The sequence below is a fragment of the Sceloporus undulatus genome, chromosome 9, assembly GCF_019175285.1.
Source record: "Sceloporus undulatus isolate JIND9_A2432 ecotype Alabama chromosome 9, SceUnd_v1.1, whole genome shotgun sequence".
NCBI classification, from domain to species: domain Eukaryota; kingdom Metazoa; phylum Chordata; class Lepidosauria; order Squamata; family Phrynosomatidae; genus Sceloporus; species Sceloporus undulatus.
The window spans coordinates 9686473-9706204 of NC_056530.1; positions in this window are offsets into that span (position 1 = coordinate 9686473).

A 19732-nucleotide genomic window follows, 5' to 3' on the forward strand; every position below is an offset into this window, starting at 1 on the left:
GGAATCCTCCATCACAGACTCAGACAATTATTAAAGAAGGTCAAAGAAGAAAGTGCAAAGGATGAACATAGAGAAAACAAAAAGAATGGCCACAGAAACCCTGTACACATTCAACCTAGACAATGAGGAAACCGAAATAGTGCAGTGTGCCCTTGGCTTATGCAGGGGATCCGTTCCGGACCCTCTCTGCGTAAGTCAAATACCGCACATGCTTATGGGGCTTGTGCATGTGGTGGTGTGGTGGCGCACATGCACACAGCCCCATGCGCCCCACCACTCCTACGCCCCTAGTGCCCCGCGCACTCCTATGTATGCTCAAAGCTGCATATAATGCGGGCGCACTGTATAAGAATTCCCCTACTTTGGATCAAACATTGATCGGAGTGGAGACTGCGGTCAAGAAATCAGAAGGCTAGGAACGGGGAAGGTCAGCCATGCAAGAATTAGACAAGATCCTAAAAAGCAACGATATACAACTGAGCATTCATTGAAGTTACAATTGTCCAAGCCATAGTATTCCCAGTTCAATGCAAAGATGTGAAAGCTGGATAGTGAAGAACAGTCATAGAGAAAAATCAATTCATCCGAGGGCCCATTCACACTGTATTTTTACCAGGGCTCAAAACCAGTTTAAATGGGGGTAGTTCTCAGTTGAGCCGGGGTCTTCCAGACTTGAATTAGGGGGGTCATTCACACTGGTGCCAGGGTTTTCTGACCTGGATTCGGGCTGGTTGCCCTTCCTCCTCTTCCTCTCCCCATGCCTTCTCCGATCTTGTCTTTTCTCGTCTCCCCCACTCCTGCAGGATCATGGCATTTTATCCCATTGTTAATGTGAACGATTGTGACAAATCAATGCCACGGAGAGATTCGATCGTGGCAAATCATGGAAATAGTTCGGTTTCCACACCAGGTTATTTCTGAGTGTGAATGAGTCCTGAGATGTGGTACTGGAGAAGAGTGTTGAGGATACTGTGGATAGCCAAAAAGACAAACAAATGGCTCCTAGATCAAGGGTGAACTCTCCCTGCAAGCAAAAATGGTCAAATCAAGGTTGTCATATTTTGGTCACATCACAAGAAAGCTGGACTCATTGGCAAAGACAATAATGCTAGGGAAGGTGGAAGGAGGTAGAAAGAGAAGAAGACCACACATGGACGTATAGATGGATAGATTCTATTAGGGATGTCACAGGAAAAAATGTACAAGATCTTAGTAGAGCAGTGGCTGATAGGGAGTCTTGAAGATGTCTATTCCACATGGTTGCCATGAGTCGAGATTGACTTTAAGGTGGTTAACAACAACAGCAAGCTGATCAGGATACTAAAAAGAAATGAGGACTGAATAATAAGGGAAGGAAGATCATGCAAAGCTTTAGTATGAATGTTATGGAAATAGCATGGGAGGTAAGGGTTTGGATAGGCATGGTGCCCTACAATTGTATGATTTTGCCAACATGTGGGAGAATAGATTACGCTTGGTCTTGTCTTCTGGGCTGGAATCTTACAAGTAAGACTTTAATCCTGGCATAGAAACCTGTTCTTTCGGCACTCTCAAAATATTTTCTGTTTTGGATTTGTAAGGCGGCTTTAGCTGCCAAATGGAATTATCTGCCAGAATTGGAAAGGTTGCTCTACTTTTACTCCTCTGTGGATCTCCTGAGGTAGAAGTGCTTGGACATAAAAAAAACCCTAACTTCCCATGGCTATGTGTGATCATATTTTTCTTAAATCCAGGTACCTGGGGGTGCATCTACACAGTAGAAACAATGCAGTTTGACACCACTTTGGCCTCATTCCCACTTACAAAAAAGCAATTTGTGATCCGAATCGATGGATCGATTCGACAGCGGAATGAGGTTCCCACTACATTTGCCCCAATCGCATTTTCTTCCCCTGTAAAATAACCCACTTGCGGTTCACATTCCCAAATGAATCGGTTCAAAATGGACCCGCTCCAGCCGGCCAAAGGGCAAATTTAATTGGATTCCGATCCGCATCAGGTTCACACTTGCAGGGATTTGATTCATCCAAAAAGTCGCAGGAAACATCAGTGTCAAAAAGATGTGGGTTAAATGGGTCTGGCGTGTGGGCCCCTCTCTCCGAATCACTTCAAGTGGGAACCAGGGTCATTTGAGCCGGTTCAAAGCGATTTGCGATCTGGTTTAAAAGGTAGTGTGAATCAGGCCCTTAATTGTCATGGCTCCATCCTACAGAATTCTGGGATTTGTAGTTTTGTGAGGCAACAGGACTCTTTAATTTTCCAAGATGGCTGAATGACTGCTGTTTCATGATAGGCTAAGCTATCTCCAATAATATGTATGCTATAAATGTTAAAACATATTAATACTTCAGTGCCAGATTGTGCAGATGCAATGCTGACGTTTGATCCTGTGCACTGTGTCATGAAATAAACTGTTGTTCAATTCACTATGCATTTATCCCTGAACCCAAATGGACTAGATTTCCTCTTCATTGACCACTGGATGCTGGAGCAGATACTGTATATACTCATGTATAAGTCTAGAAATTTCAGCCAAAAAATTGACCTCAAAAAACCTAAATTGACTTATCCACAGTTCAATGTAAGTACTGTACTTTAGCTCTTATTTAAAAAGGAACCATGGTCTGGAGAAAAATAAGAGCATAATCTGTCCTGGGAGTATTGACCTTTACTCTCTCATCCATCCAGCGTTTAATGTGAACACAAAGTTATGCCTTCTGGAATATTGTAAGTTCTTTGGCATTGTTTTCCTTTGCTTCATCCTTTAGATCCTTTGTTACGTGACCCTAAGTTTTACCCTCAACTTATCCTCAGATCACATCAAAATTCATAATTTTGGCCCCAAAACCTACCCTCGACTTATCCACGAGGTCGACTTATAAAGTATATACGATAGGTCTTTGGTATATTCCACTGCTGAAGGAGGTCTTATGAAGATTTGTTAAAAAAATAAATCCAGATCAGGTTAAAATGATGTGAGAAATGGAGTCGAGCCAAAACCGTCAGATCCGCCCGCCTTCATTAATGCTAACATTCCTGGTAATCATTTTCTAAATGGAAATTCAGCTCCTGCAAACATTCCAGCTAGACCTGAGTGGAATGTTACCATGAATAATTACACCTTCTTAGCTATACTTTTCCAGGTGATTATCATCTGGCTCCCAAAAGCACACTCCAATTACACATTGTGTGGATTTGCCGTGTTGACAGCCCTCGTAATAACTGTTATTACCTGTGGTTTGAGCAATGAATTTCTCCTACTTACTTACGAATTGAGCTCCAAGTGCGGTCTAAGTGGGTTGAACTTACTCACCAAGGTGTGGGGAGATGTGGGATCCAAATACCGACAGAGTCATGTACTTGTTGGGTGGCTTTGAGGAAGCCACCTCACTTTCAACCGCTGTCTTCAGAATGGGATCTAAAATGTTCAAACCAACAAGATAGTTGTCATCAGGAATGCTGTGCAACCAGACCAGAAGATGGGAAGTCATCTCCATTTTCTGAACACAGCGGTCCAAAGCTAATTTCCCTTTCCAAGAATGCCACATGGATTGGGCTTCTCATAAAATCATAGTGGTTCACTTATTGACTCTCTTTATTGCCAATGGTAGTATCATGGATGGCCCTGGACCTGAGTTAGAGGCATAGTCAGAGGACAGACTCTGAAGACATGGAGGAGGCTGACACAGGGGCAGATCTGGAGCTGCCTGGATCTGCAGTCTCAAAGGAGGCTCAGCCTTAAGCTGCAGAGGGAGAAACAGACTTTATAGACTCTAGGCTGCAGTTGCTAGACCTGTGGAGCGAATACAGGTCAAGGAGTCTTTGGAGCATTCTTCCAGGCTAGAAGCCAAGAGGACAGCTAATAGGTTTCAGCTGAGAGAAGCAGAGGCCTTTTAAAAGACCTCCAGCTCCAGAGGTTCTTTGCAGCTGACAATCGGTCTTGCAACTTTGTTGTTCCTTACTCTTTGATTCATGACTCTGGTTATCTGACCTCTGGACTTGCCTTGTGACAATGTTCTTGCCTCTGCCCTTTGCTATGACTGACTGGCATTGTGTGACCCTTGGACTCTGGACTACTCCTTTGCTTGCTCCCCTGTTGTGCTGCCCTCAGTAGCGGTGAGCAGGACAGGTACTTGGTAATGTCCATGCCAAAGGGTTACTACATCTGCTCTATATCCTATTCTGAATTTTAAAGGTATTTCCAAAGTATTGAACCTTACCCCTTACCATCTTGAGCAAATTAATTAAATTTTAAGCTAAATCCTTTATTGTATCTGTCACTATGTTGGCATGGAGGTCACCAGTCACTACTGTTTGTTGCTAGTGTGAAAACTAGATCCCTCATGCATTGTACCCTTTCAGGTTCAATTCAGAAATTATGGGTCTCATTCTCACTTGCAAAAAAAGGGGTTTGCAATCCAAATCAATGAATCGATTCGACAGCGGAGTGTGGTTCCCTCTACATTTGTCCCGATCACATTTTTCTGTTTAAAAAAACCCACTTGTGATTCACATTCATGAATGAATCGGTTCAAAATGGACCTGCTCCAGCCGGCCGAAGGGCAAATTTAAATTGATTCCGATCTGTATCTGGTTCACACTTGAGCAGAATCAATTTACCCAAAAAGTCACAGAAAACATCATCGTCAAAACGATGCAGGTTAAATGGGTCTGGTGCATGGCCCCTTTCACTGAATCGCTTCAGGGATTCGATTTAAGTGGGAACCAGGGTCATTTGAACTGGTTCAAACTAAATCGTGTTCTGGTTTAAAAGGTAGTGGGAATGAGGCCATGGAAGATGGTAAGAAGCATTTCAAAAGTGTTAATTTAAAATAATCAGTGTATTTATAAATGGGAAAACCTGTCAGTTTCTCTTTCTCTTGTATTTGACTTAAAATACTCTCCCCTCCCAAAAAATACACACATAGAGAAAGAGAGAGAGAGAAAAACACTCTTCCTTTTCTGAATATGAAATTTAGAATGTTTTCTTTAGAATGTTTGGTGTCTTCATTCAGTTGTGCAAAGTTAGGACTCATTCAACACAATTAATGGGTAAGTCTGCACGCAAGGATGTATGCTACAAAATTCTGATGTACAATTTTGGCCTAGAAACAAATAAACCAACAAACATAGTTGCCACAGTTTTTGGTGGGTATTTTGGGGGTATGTGGCCATGTTCTGGAAGAGTTTATTCCTGACATTTCACCAGCATTTGTGGCTGGCATCTTCAGAGAATGATGGCATGGAAGAGAGTGGGGTGTATACATAATGTGTGACCCTGGATAGGGAAGAAATTCCATGTTAATTTGTGTATTTTGTTGATGGTAAGGTCTTAAGGTCTGTCAGGGATGCTTTGATTGAGAGTTCCTGCATGGCAGGGGGTTGGACTGGATGGCTCTTGTGGTCTCTTCCAACTCTATGATTCTATGATTTTACAACCCTTCCTATGCATAAAACCACTCATATTTTCTCCTGTGTCCTTCCAGACTCACCTTCATACAAAGAGGATTAGAGTTTGCTTAATAGTTGAAATGAAACTAGCCTTAGAAAAATGAGACCCACCCCAGAAGATGGTACCAAAAAGAATAGAAAGGCCTGGTACAGACCACCCCAAAAGGGAGGTTTTTCTCTGGGGGGGGGAAATGTAGTGGACAAACCGTGTGGTTTCCTGGCAGCAGAAAAAGAACCCGCAAAAAGCAGGGTTTTTCTGCTGCGGTAGCCGCATAACGAGTGCACCAGTGGCGCACTCATTACGTAAGTGCTGCATGGCACCGTGCGGACGCTGCATGGCACTTATATAATGATGGCGGCACCCATCTGTACAGAGCACCGCCATTTTGACACCCTTGCCATGTTCAAGTGGCAAGGGGCGTCTAGCAGCACCACCCCTCGCACGTGACGAGGGCACCCTATCGTGCCCGTCTGGACCGGCCAAAGTTTTAGCTGAAGAAACAAAGGCTTAGCTTGATAATTCACCATCCAGAGGCCAGCCTTTCAGCCACAATGGAGTCAGCTAGGTTGATGCAATCTGATGCGTATACTATAATTTAGCTATTATAATGCAAACCAGACTCTGCCGTATCGCAGGCTGGGCTGCCCCCACTTGCTTTGCTTTGCATGCCGCAGCAACAACCTTCGTGGAGGCAAGTCCCTGCACCTTCACTGTGTGAGATACACTCTGCCCCAGATCTGAAGCGCCTCTAAAGTTGGACACACCAAGTTTCTAAAGAAGTGGCCTTTCTTCCCTTTCTTCTTTGGAGGTCTCCTTCTTTGGAGGTCTTTAAGCAGAAGCTGGATGGCCATCTGTCGCGTATGCTTTGGCAGGGGGTTGAACTGAATGGCCCTTGTGGACTCTTCCAACTCTATGTTTCTATACCATATATAGATTCCATGTGTATTGGGTTGAATGCCATATGTATGCTCCAATCTCAGGCAGCCTTTGGATGTGTAGCGTAAAGTGATCCCTCAAGTGATCAAAGTGTCTGGTGACCGCAAGGTCTGATCTGTGCCCCTCCTCTTTTTCAATATGATATCAAAATATGATATCAAAAGACTGTTGTAACTGAGCTAATACAATTCTCCTATTAATTATTGATTATGGGTGCCCTCTTGGCTTTCCCCCTCTAGTTTCACCATGGAAGGAAAACAGGAGACAAGGGCTATTGGATGCAAGTGATAATTTAATTTAAAAGCAAATGGACACGAAAAGTAGCCAAGACAAGAGGGACGATGGGTTGTGGAATATTGTACCCCATATTTTATAAAGTATGTTTTCCCACCCTGCAACCTCAGGGAATAAGGTGGAGAAAAGTCACAAACAGAATGATACACTATGCATTTACAGAAATAGGCCATCAGTGGTGACTATTCTTCATGTATATTCAGGGATGGCGCAGAGGATCTCCGTAATGCTGGAAGGGCATGATGAAAAAGTGGGAGATTCTCACCTCTCTGTAGTTCAAAGTCGAAACCTGAACACAGGATGAACGAACCGTCCTCAGCCCCAGAACCCAGTTTGGTAGGAACCCCTTGTGTATGAACCTCTGCAAAGAGGAGGTCCATCACATGCACTGTACCCTTAAATTGGATTAAACTAGTCTGCGTGTTACAAAGTCGCTTTGCCTGATCTTTCACTTCTGCCTGTGATACAAGCGGCTTATAAGGATTTTCATCCACATCCCCATTTAACACATAGAACTAATACAATGCAGAAATGCAGGAAATAGCCCTCCAAGTGTAACAAACATAAAGAAAGCATGCTTGGTGCAAAAAGGGATAAAGCAAGAACACTAACATGACATTTCACATCTTACAGTTCATGCCAAGTACAATTGCAGATGTTCAATATTTCTAATGGAACTTCTGGCAACTGGTTCAGGTCTTCCTTTTGGCTCTTGTTTTATTCCCTCCTTCCTTCCCCCATGGCAACTTCTTTGGGGTTTAGTAGGGTCGGTAAGTGCTGCGGTTGAAGTTGCTGCTTGGCAATGCCTGGGTGTAGAATTCAGACAGGTTGGAGGTGCCACTGGCATAGAGGCTGTTGCCACCGTAGCCACGGCCGGCGCAGGGGTTGTACTGCTCAATGCGGAAAGCTTGGTCGGGGCAGTAGAGTGCAGGGCCTGGGATGTTCAGGACGAAGGGAGGTGGCTGGATGGTCACCGTTGAGGCAGGGCAGCTGGCATAGCACTGGTTTCCATATCCGCTGGACATCTTGGTAGGATTGGAGGAGAGTCTGAAACCACAGGATTTGGAACAAAATTGGACATGTGAATTTGGAAGACAACCAATTCAAATATGAAATCAGCATAATGTGTGGTTCGCAAGGGTGATTCAAGATACATTTTGGTTAAGAACACCGTAAGTGCTTTGCTTGATATCAGATCAAAGTTCCAATGTGAAGTCTAAGGCTTTCATGGCCGGCAGCCATAGTTTCTTGAGGGTTTTTCGGACTATGCGGCCATGTTCTAGAAGAGTTTATTAATCTCTGAAGATGCCAGTCACAGATGCTGGTGAAACATCAGGAATAAACTCTTCTAGAACATAGCCCCATAGGCTGAAAATCCCACAAAAAACTATAGATCAACGTTCCTTCATTCTATACTTCTCCCTTTGCTCTTGCTGTCTCGGCAGTTGATGAATAAATACAGGACCAAAGATATAGCCATGTTAGTCTGTAGAATCAGTATGTAGAGAGATCTTGTAGTACTTTTACTCTCAAACAGATACAGATGCATATATAGATGGTATAGATTCAGGGCCAAAACACACTGCAGAAATCATCCAGTTTGGTACTGCTTTAACTGCTCTGGCTCAGTGCTAGTGAACTCTGGGAACTATAGATTAGTGAGACATGGAGCCTTCTCTGTCAGAGAGTTCTGGTGCCTCAAGCAACTACAGTTCCCAGAATTCCCTAGCAATGAACCAAGGCCGTTAAAGCAGTGTCGAACTGGATGATTTCAGCAGTGCATTTTGGTCCATAGATATTGATATCGAGGAAAGATCCATATATAGATATTTGGATATAAAACAGATCATATCCTTAAAACAAAGAGGAAGACCACATTTCATATGGATACAACATTCATTTCACTGAAACATTAGAGAGCCCTGGGATAACTAAACCAATGACCCAGATGTAAGAAGAGGCCAACGAAAAGTAGCACAATGCACAGTTTCTGCGCAGAAGTTCTCAGATCCGTGACAGTTTACATTAAAAGAATATATGGTACAATAACATGGAAAGGCTCCAACATGAAAGATGGTGAAGGAAAACCATGCTGGGATAGGTTTGGGTAGGCCAGTGGTGTAGTAGCTAAGGATTGAAAAGGTAGTTTAAAAAGGGAATAATAATTCATATATATATTTTTCAACCGTCAAGAAACCTTCATGAGAAGAAGCTTGGATTGAGAAGACTTCATAATCCAGGACACCTTTTACTGAAAATTTGCACACGGTTATTTTTCTGCAGAAAACACACATTTCTGCACAAAACCCCAGACATTTCTGCACACACAAAAATTGGTCTTTCTTTACAGAAACAGTTTTCTGTGCAGAAAGTGTTTCCTGTGCTGGAAAAAAAGGCTGTTTCTGTGCAAAACAACCACATGCAATTTTTGTACAAACGTCCCGAGTTGTGAATATGCTTCAAAAACTCTTGGGGTGGTGAAGACCTTGTCACAGCTTGAAGAAAATTGCTACAAATAGGAGTTGCCTGCTTGGAGAAAGAAGAAAATTCGTAGAGCACCACATCCCTAGTGGCAACAGCTCTTTGGCGGAAGTCACAGCTCTGTGGAAGAACTAAGTCTAAAGCATCATATTCTACCCCAAGTATCTCCAAGAATTCAGGTTAGCAAGTCTGGGAATGATTTCTCATTGTAGGCCTTGCAGAAATGTGATCCCTTGGAGCAAATAACATTGAACCAAAAGGACCAAAGGACCAGACCACCACTCCATGTGGAGAAATTGCAATGCAAACGGTGTTTGCTTGCAATTGTCACACAAGAAGTGTGCACATTCCTGAACCTCCATATTGTTGAAAATGGGCATATTCAGGAGCCACCACCATAACCACTGCCCCGAAACCAAATTGACTTACCTGGTTCTCTAGGAAGCAGGAGGAAAGATCAGTGGTTGGAGCAAGCCTGGAGAGATTTGCTTTATATACCTTATGTCCTGTAGCCTGAGGCTATTTCTGAGTTCCTATTTTGGGGTCATGATGATGAGGCAGATTGGTTGGCATAGCCAACACCCCAGATTGTGACAAAATGCTCACACCCTTTCTTTGATGATGAAATGATTGCCGACAGTTACCTAAACTGCTATCATAAGTGTTTTTCCCAAACAGATGTTTCGCCATCATGTGTGGGCAACCAAATAATTTTGTTGACCATGCCTCTGTATATTCATTGTTGGGGAATATGAGATGGGTGTCCCATTGCGCTGGTGGGCACTAGCCACTCTGTCACCAAGCTGCTCTGCTAGATGGGCCACCGGTATGATTTACTGTATATACTCATGTATAAGATTAGAAATTCAGGTTAGAAATTGACCCCAAAAACCTAAGCCAACTTATCCATGGGTCAATGTAAGTATTGTACAGTGCGTCCGCTTCATATGCGGGAGCACCATATATGACTTCCGGTTTATGCGGAAGCCACATGGCAATAAAGCCCTGACGTGAGCACGAGTTCCATTATACTGAATGGGGCTTGAGCATACATGTTATTTACTTTAGGTGGGGGAACGGATCCCCAGAGTAAGGCTGTATCTTAACTCTTAACTCTTATTTAAAAGACAGAACCATCGCCTTGTAAAAGGCAAGAGTATAATATGTCCTGGAAGCACCGACCCCTTGTTCTCTCTCATCCATCCAGCTTTAAGAGTGAGCACAAAGAGTTATGGCTGCTGGAATTTGTAGATTCTTCAACGTTGTTTTCCTTTGCTTCATACTTTAGATCCTTTGCTATTTGCCCCTAAATTTACCCTCGACTTATGCACGGGTCTCATCAAAATCCGTAATTTTGGCCCCAAAGCTTGCCCTCGATGTATAGGGAGTAGACTTCTTGTGTTTTTGTATATTCCTCTGTTTGAATCAAAGTTTAGGTGCAGGTTCAGAGTTCTGGTTTGGTGCAGAGGGAACAGGGGACAGCAAAGCATAATTGTAGAAGGAGATGTTTAGGATGGTCCCTTCAAACATTTAAACACAGCTATCATTATTATATTTCCAAGGCTATCATTTCTCTTCTTAACCTTCTCTTCTCCAGGCTAAACATACCCAGCTCCCTAGACTGCTCCTCATAGGGCATGGTTTCCAGAACTTTCACCATTTTGGCCTTTTTAACCAAAACATTGGTCCTATTGATTTATTAGGGTTTATTTAGGTACGTAGAGAGATTTTGTAGCACCTTTGAGACAAACTGAAAGAAAGAAGTTGGTAGCATGAGCTTTCATAGACTAAAGTCTACTTCGTCAGATGTATAGGGTTTTTTTAGTTGAGTTTTTAGTACAATGGAATACTTCCCTTGGGTTCTAACAGTGTTGGAATCAGCTACCCTCTCTCTTTTGCAACACACAACCTAAATCCTATTGTTAGTCTCAACTAGACTAGACTCCCTATAGCAATGGGATTTACCTGCATGTTGATGGTAATACAATTTAAGAAGGAGATGGACAAGCTGGAATGTGTTCAGAAAAGGGTTACCAAGGTAGTAAAAGGTCTGAAAACCAAGATGTGTGAGGAATGGCTTAGGGAGCTGGGCATGGTTAATTTGTTGAAGAAGAGAAGATGGAAAGGAGACATATGATAGTCCTAGTTAAGGCAGTGATACATACTCAAACTCTGGTTCTCCAGGTATTTTGGATTTCAGTTCACAAAAACCTCAGCCATCTTGGTCAATAGTCTGGGATTCTGGGAGCCAAAGTCCAAAAACACCTGAAATGCCAAAGTTTGGGAATCACTGCCTTAGTGGATGTCCTATAGAAGATGGAGTAGGATTGTTTTCGACTCTTCCAGATTCAAGAATATAAACTAATGGATAAAAAAAATTAAAAGAAAAGAGATCACCCTAAACTTTAGAGGAAAATGAAACACATTATAATGGTACCTCCTAGCTGGAGATTTTCCATGTGGGAAACACCTCAAATTATAGTAATTAATTGCCTGCTCTGATTATGAGCATGAGTGCCTCGCAAACCTCAGAGCAATAGCAGGCGCATGTTACACCCTAGAGGTTCTTTTCATTTCCGAACTCTCAAGCCACATTCTCATGGCTAGATGTAATCTGGTATTTCCTGGCATTTGTGCAATTAGAATGATACAAATCTCGATCAAAAGTATCGCCGCTGCCTTGTGGGTTTTTTTGGTTAAGCCACACAAAGTCCTAGAACCGATGGCTACGAACCGACGGCGCCGAGGACGTTCCAAACTTTGTTCGGTTGAGCACGCGCAACCAAAAAACAGGAAATGCCGCAGGAAGTATACCATTAAATAGATGACATTTGGAGTAGGGTCTTAAAGATATAAATGCTGTTTTGGTGTGATTGTATCCCTGGTTTGTTTTGTTGGTTTTCCTCTAGCTTGTGAGACAGACAGCATGGTGTAGTAGTTTGAGCATTGGACTATGGGTACTTTCACATGGAGGTTTACCACGCTGAAATCATTGGCAAAATGCTTCAGAAGTGCGGAGGTGGGATAGCCGGTTGTGCTTCTGAAGCGTCGCTGAAGCGCGTCCCCTTGCCTCTCCCATCGATGAAGCATTGATGGAGCAACCATTTCTTTAATAATGGAAGTTCCCGTTATTAAAGAAATGTCTGCTCCATCAATGCTTCATCGATGGGAGAAGAGTGGGATGCCTCAATGACGCTTCAGAACTCCATAGACTCATAGAGTTGGAAGAGACCACAAGGACCATCCAGTCCAGTCCCCTGTCTTGTCAAAATAAAGCACAAACACATCCATAATACGACTCCTTAAAAGCAGTTACTCATTAAAAACCTGTTTGAACAAAATAGTATTTGCCTGTTGGTGAAAGGAGAACAGGGAAGGGGGCAGCTTAGCTTCCCATGGAAGAGAAGTCCATACGGTGGAGCAAACACTGAGAAGGCCTTCTACTGTGTCCTCACCAAACTTGCAAATCCCATTATAAATTTGAAGGAAAGGAGCTGAATGCAGGAGAAAGAGACATGATCAAGTCAGTCTTCCCCTTCTTTAGAGGTTAAATGGTTAGGCGAAAGAACTGCTATGATTCCAAGTCTAAGGAAACCAAAAGTTGGAGAAGACCAGTGAAATTTCTCAGAGGCAATGGATGAAAAGGATAGTTCACACCTGCCCTGTACTAAGGATATGCAAGTTCCTCCAGATTTATTTTCATACATCTTCCCTCTGCCTTGCTGACAATAGCCATCCAGATTTGGGACATGGTTTGCAAAAAATTGGAGAAGACCGGTGACATTTGTCAATGGATCAAAACGGTTTCACTTCTGACTGGTACTAAGGATATCTAAGCTCTTCCTGTTTTATTTTCCTTCTGCCTTGCTGAGCACAACCATCCAGATTTGGGACACTTGTTTGCAAATCTAGGTCTCTGGATTCTGCTGTGGTAACGTTTTCTGATTCACAGCTTGCATCCCTGTTGCGCGTCACCTATTCAATTGGGTTTTGAAGTGTGTCAGCTGTGTTGGGTGTAGCTCTTGGATTCAAAAGAACAGGGCTGGGCTTAGCTGTAGTTAAGTCCATGTACACAGATAATAAGGGTAGGGAAAGCTGTCCAGTTTCGCATCTCCCACATTCATTTAAAACAAAAAACAAAACAAAATTAATGTTCCAGATATGAAGAAATCTGTTAATGTTGCTACACACACACACACACACACACACACACACACACAAATTTGGAAGAACTTTACTGAAAGAGGTATTCAACAGTGGAATGAGATGCCTTGGAGGATGGTGGAAAGGACTAATAGAGCTAGGTATCATCATCATACTGGTGATGCCTGACCCCAAAACTCTGAACAGCCTCTCCCAGCACTTCCATATATATGTTACAGGGGATGGTTTCACATATATGCTTAGGGGACAAGACCAAACCTTGAGGGACCCCAACAGGCCAATGGCCAAGGAGTCAAACAGGAACCTCCCAGCACCATTCTCTGAGAATGCCTCTCCAGGAAAGAAGGAAGCCACCTTAGAGCAGTATCTCCAACCCCCATTCCACTGAGACAGTCCAAAGGGATACCATAGTTGATGATATTGAAAGCTGCTGAGAGGTCCACCAGAAACAACAGGGACATACTCCCTGTCCAGCTCCCTACCTAAGGCATCCACCAAGGTGACCAAAGCTGTTTCTGTCCCATAACCAGGCCTGACGTGGATCTAGATCATCCAAGAAGCCACCACACACTCCAGTAGCTTACCCCAAAATGGAAGGTTGAAGACTGGTCTATAGTTATCTAGTATAGTAGGATCCAAGGAAGGTTTTGTTTGTTTGTTTCTCAGAAGACATCTTACCATAGCATCCTTCAGGTGTATTGGAAACCCTCTTTACCTACTCCTCTGGCCTGTTTAATAAGCTCGGAGAGGCCATATGTGTCTCCAAGGATTCTGTCCACATCCTCAGACTTCACAAACTGAACAATATCCATCAATGATGGACAAGCAGAGGACAAGGTTGCAACACTGGTTAACATCCCATCCTCATGGAGATGCTCTTGACTAGTATACCATATCTCCTTTCTAGTTCCACAACACATTCTAAAACTCCCTTCACCATTCATATAGCCATCTATCCACCATGGCCTTAGGGAACATCTTTCCTCCTGCTTTTGTCCTTCAATGACCATGGTTAAAACCAAACATGTCACCTCATACACACAACCTTAGCATCTCTATGGCCTGTTACAGACTGCCAAAATAAAGCTGCTTCGGGTCTCTTTGGAGGCATGCTATTTAAATGATGCATGGGTCCTAAGAGTCCAGAGGTCGTGCCAAAGCCACACTCCATTCCTAAGCACTGGAGTGCAGTTTTGGTGCAGCTTCCGGAGTCTCAAGATGCATGCATCATTTAAACAGCATACTTCCAAAGACACCCGAAGCAGCTTTATTTTGGCAGTCTGTAACAGGCCTATGGCTATTCATATAGCCTGATTATACATCTCCTTCCTGAGCACCAGATCACTCCATGCACCTGAGGAGACCAAGTATACAAAACATATTCTACAACGTCTTTCACTCAGTTAGTCTCAAAGGTACTACAAAGGTTGGACTGGATGGCCCTTGTGGTCTCCTCCAACTCTAGGATTTTATGATTCGGTATCCCTTTGCATTCTGGCAAAGCTACTGTATCTGTTAAGTTGCAGGCCAATTCTTTGCTGTGGGAAATTATGATCCCTTTTGTGCTTCTGGAAACCTTTCAGCACTCATGTGCCTGCTGACATCTCCCTCTTGTGGTGCTGTTTTATACCCAACCCTTGAAGGCTTCAAATAGAGGAAGCGATATGTGAAGCTGAAGGCTTTCACAGCTGGTATCCATAGCTTTTTGTGGGTTTTTGGGCTATGTGGCTGTGTCCTGGAAGAGTTTATTCCTGACGTTTCACCAGCATCTGTGGCTGGCATCTTCAGAGACTGAGAATGAGAAGAGAAAGTGATATATTTCTGAGCTGAGGTTGCATTATCGCATGGCGCATTGCATAGTTTGGAAAGTGTTTTGAGGCAACTCACTTAAAATCCGAGCTGTGGAACTGAAAGTCCCAGTAGGTTTAGAAGAACACCATGTATGTTAGAAAGACACATTGGCCTGTTACAGACTGCCAAAAATAAAGCTGCTTCAGGTCTCTTTGGAGGTATGCTATTTAAATGATGCATGGGTCCTAAGAGTCCGGAGGTCGCACCAAAGCCACACTCCATTCTTAAGCACTGGCGTGTAGCTTTTGGTGCAGCTTCCGGATTCTTAGGATGCATGCATCATTTAAATAGCATACCTCCAAAGAGACCCGAAGCAGCTTTATTTTGGCAGTCTGTAACAGGCCATTTTTACCTGAGCCTTCATCATGATTGGTATGCTGTCGAACATGACTTACTGCCACTCGCTGTGGAAATCCTTTGGACCTGTTTTGTCATCCATTGTACATGCCAGAGATAGTCAGAGTTAATTACCGACAACTTGGCATGTGGGCTCTGCAAGGCATCCCCACCTAGACATGCCACAAACAGCCCAGCTGGATGAGAAATACAAGGTGTCACAAGGTTTGTTGTGATTGGACATTCTTCATAAAGGGTTTTCCCCGTGTCTGTTCTGCACATGATTTATTTGCCCCATGTTCCTCTGTGCTACTCGTTTCCTTATCGATGGCAAAAATAGATACCTGCACTGTATTTCCAAAGACAGCAGACTTGTTTCACTGCAAATAAATTATCTCACTGTTCGAGGAGCAATCATATATGAAATAACCATTAGTGTGTGTGAGTACAGAAAGTGTAGAAATCATAAGCGCTCCCAGATGTTGTTGGACCTTAGCTAACATGGCCAATGGTGAGGCATTCTGGGTGTTGCAATCCAAAAACATCTAGAGCAGTGGTTCTCAACCTTTGGTTGTCTAGACTTTTGAGACTTCAACTCCCAAAATTCCTGAACAATGAACAAACTGACTGGGACCTCTGGGAACTGTAGTCCAAAACATCTGGAGGCCCAAAGGTTGAGAACCACTGATCTTGAGGGCCACAGCTTTCCTACACTTGGTCAACAGAAAGGTTGCAAGATGGCGAGAAGTATGGAAACCAAGTCCTATGGATTTTGGAAGCGGTTATTATTTATTTTGCCTGTGGTAGGCAGGTGCACACTGTTGGAGTAGGATAGACAAGAGGAGAAGCACATTCTTTCCCAGTTCAAGATGTTGTTGCAATGTTTACTACAGCCATGCTGCCTCGACACACCATCAGACGTCTTCATTTCTTCAGATCTCCTTCCCCATTCTCCCAATGTGATGCTCCTAAAACCATTAGCTAGACTTTATTAAAAGACGTTTTGTGAACTTAGGCATGCCAATAGATAGACAGATGACTCTTGCCTTTCCATAACAATGCTTCTCTTCCGGAAAACTTCATCAAAACAAATTCTTCACTTCATGTCCTAGCAAGCTGACTACATGAACTTGCCTCATTAACAACATCTCAGATTACCAGAATTAACTTGCTCACTGTAGTGAATAGTCATCACTCATCCCCCCCCCCCAGAGTATGTAATTATGCGCACATGTTTCACAAAGCCGTTCGATGAAGTCCGAGTCTAAAAAGCACTCATTGTTGTACGTCTTCAAGTTGTTTCCAACTTACGGCAACACTAAGGTGAACCTATTACAGGATTTATTTGTTCAGAGGGGATTTGACTTTGCTTCCTTTTGAGGCTGGAAATCTCAAATTATACCCGTCTCAGTTGTAATAAAATCTGCTCCTTTGGGGAAAGCCTTCACACATGTAAGCCAAACGGCAAGAAAGTTCTCACACATCCCTCGATTGCACTGTGAGAAACGTTCTCCCACATACATTTGCAACTAGAGATTAAATGAGCTGTGGAGTTAGAGCTAATGAGAGAGATCCACCTACATAAGGCTTGGCTTCCAATCTGTTTCCTAGCAAAGTGAGCAGAGGCAAACATAGATTGGACTTCAGTTTGTCGGTGCCACAATAAAGCAAAGATTCTGGGTGGTTTCCTTCCAAGAGCTATGTATTTCTTCTAATGTAACTTGCTCACCTTTTTCTTTAGGTATCCCCGGACTACAACATTCCTTTCACACCCCCCCCCCCCAGATAACCCCATACTTGAGACCAGGGTTCAATTCCCAGCTCAGCCATAAAACCCCCTGGGTGACTTTTGGCAAGTCATATGCTCCCAGCCTCAAGGAAGGCCTCTGAACAAATCTTGCCAAGAAAACCTCATGATAGGGTCACCTTTGGATCGCCATTAAGTCGGAAACCTCTGTTTCTGTGTTCTGTCCATGCTCTGGAAGAGTTTATTCCTGACATGAAGTTGAAGACATCCATAGGCTTCCTGATGTGAAGTCAAAGGTGTTCATGGCCGGCATCCATAGTTTTTTGTGGGTATTTTGGGCTCTGTGGCCATGTTCTAGAAGAGTTTCTTTCTGACATTTCGCCAGCATCTGTGGCTGGCATCTTCAGAAAATGCTGGCATGGAAGAGAGTGGGGTACACACACACACACACACACACACACACACACACACACTCCTTCCTACACAGGGTCACACAGTATATATACACCACTCTCTTCCATGCCAGCATTCTCTGAAGATGCCAGCCACAGATGCTGGTGAATCGTCAGGAATAAACTCTTCCAGGCCATGGCCACAGAGACCGAAAACCCCACAAAAAAAAACCCCTATGGAAGCCTTTGACTTCCTAATTCTTGGTTTTGTTCCACTTTGTTAACTGTTGTAAATGGTCAACTGTCATAAATGATCAATAACTACCTGAACTGTGTATCAGATACATTCTTCTCACCATGAAACATATACACATCTCAGAGGAGGGAGGAATCCTTTAAGCATTTTTTGCTAGACTTTCTGCTAATCTCTGTTAAAGGTTTCTCTTCAGATTCATCTTCCAATAAGACTCCTCAGGTGTTTTGGCTGTGAGGACCTACCCGGCAGCAAAATCCCATGGCAATGCAGAGATGTGTTGACATATGAATTATAGCAAGTTAAATGTGTGCTATTAAATATAAATGACTATAGACCATTGAGTTTCTCCTCACTTGCCAGTTTCTTGCCCAAGACACCTGTGAGTCTGGAGTGGCTCCTAAGGCGCTTTCCTGCCCATGACATACTCATTTAGATTTAATGGTAGGTTTTGCCCCATTTACCAATGACTTTCCCTTCTTGCGAAATGACTGTGTCATCATCCGTTCTTTTGTTTTTAATATACGAAGGCGAGAAACCACAACTGCAGCCTCAAAGCAGAGAATGGAAAGAAACACCGCATTTGCTTTGGGTGCGGTTACAGATCAGGGGATGGAGAAAGTTGAACCCTCCAGATATTTGGCCTACAATCTATCGGGGTACATTTACACTATAGGAATACAGTGCGCCCGCGTTATATACAGGCATACACGCTCAAGCTGCGGGGAGCGCATAGGCGCAAGGGATGGCGCATCCCATTCAAATGAATGGGGTGTGTGCCCATAGCGCCCCACACGCTCCCGCACCGCCACGCACGGAATTTGCCTTATGCGGGGGAGTCCAGAACGGATCCCCCGCGTAAGGCAAGGGCCCATTGTAATGTAGTTTGACACCACTTTTGAGTGCCGTAGCTCCATCCTATGGCATCCTAGGGTTTGCAGTTTTGCCAGGGCTTTAGCCTTCTCACAAAACTAGAAATCCCAGGTCTTCTGTACATAATTCCGGGTCTTTGAATCAAGGGGTTACAACTCTGGGGCTTGTTTCAGAGCAAGTGTGGCTATGTCATCTGCCAAAGAAATAGAATAACTGAGAAGCCTTGCTTGCTTTGTTCACTTATTGAGCAGACAACAAGGTTTTCAAATGTCACTGTCATCTGTGACATAGTTGCGTTGGAACTGGCAGAAAATGAGCAAAATAATTAAGGAAGGATGGGCTTTTAGGGCCTGAACAGACAGTCCAAAATAAAGCTCCTTTGGGTCACTTTGGAGGTATTTTATTTAAATGATGCATGCGTCCTAAGAGGCCAGAAGCGGCACCAAAGCTGCGCTCCAATCTTTAGGACTGGAGCATGAGTTTGGTGCAGCTTCCGGACACTTAGGACGCATGCATCATTTAAACAGCAGACCTCCAAAGTGACTTGAAGCAACTTTATTTTGGCCTGTTTGTTCAGGCCCTTAGTTTTCTTTGGTGCATCCTACTTTAGCATAGTAAACTGGAACACTTGTTTTTGCAACATTGGTAACCTTTCTAATTAAAAATTAAAGATTGCTTCCTCTACGACTGACACACATTCGTGAAGGTGTGATGCATTTTGTAAGTAGCTTAATTCTTGGTACCTCTACATATACTGGCGGACATGAAGATCAGAATTATGATATGAGCTGCTGCTCTCAGATGCCCGTGCGTGTCTCTTTTTGTAAATATGTGCCACAATCGCATCATTGTACAGTACTATTACCATAAGCATCTGCATTCCCAAAATTTAATTTGCAACACTGATTTCTGGATTGAAAGAAGCAAAATTTCCTCCTCGCTCCCATAACTAT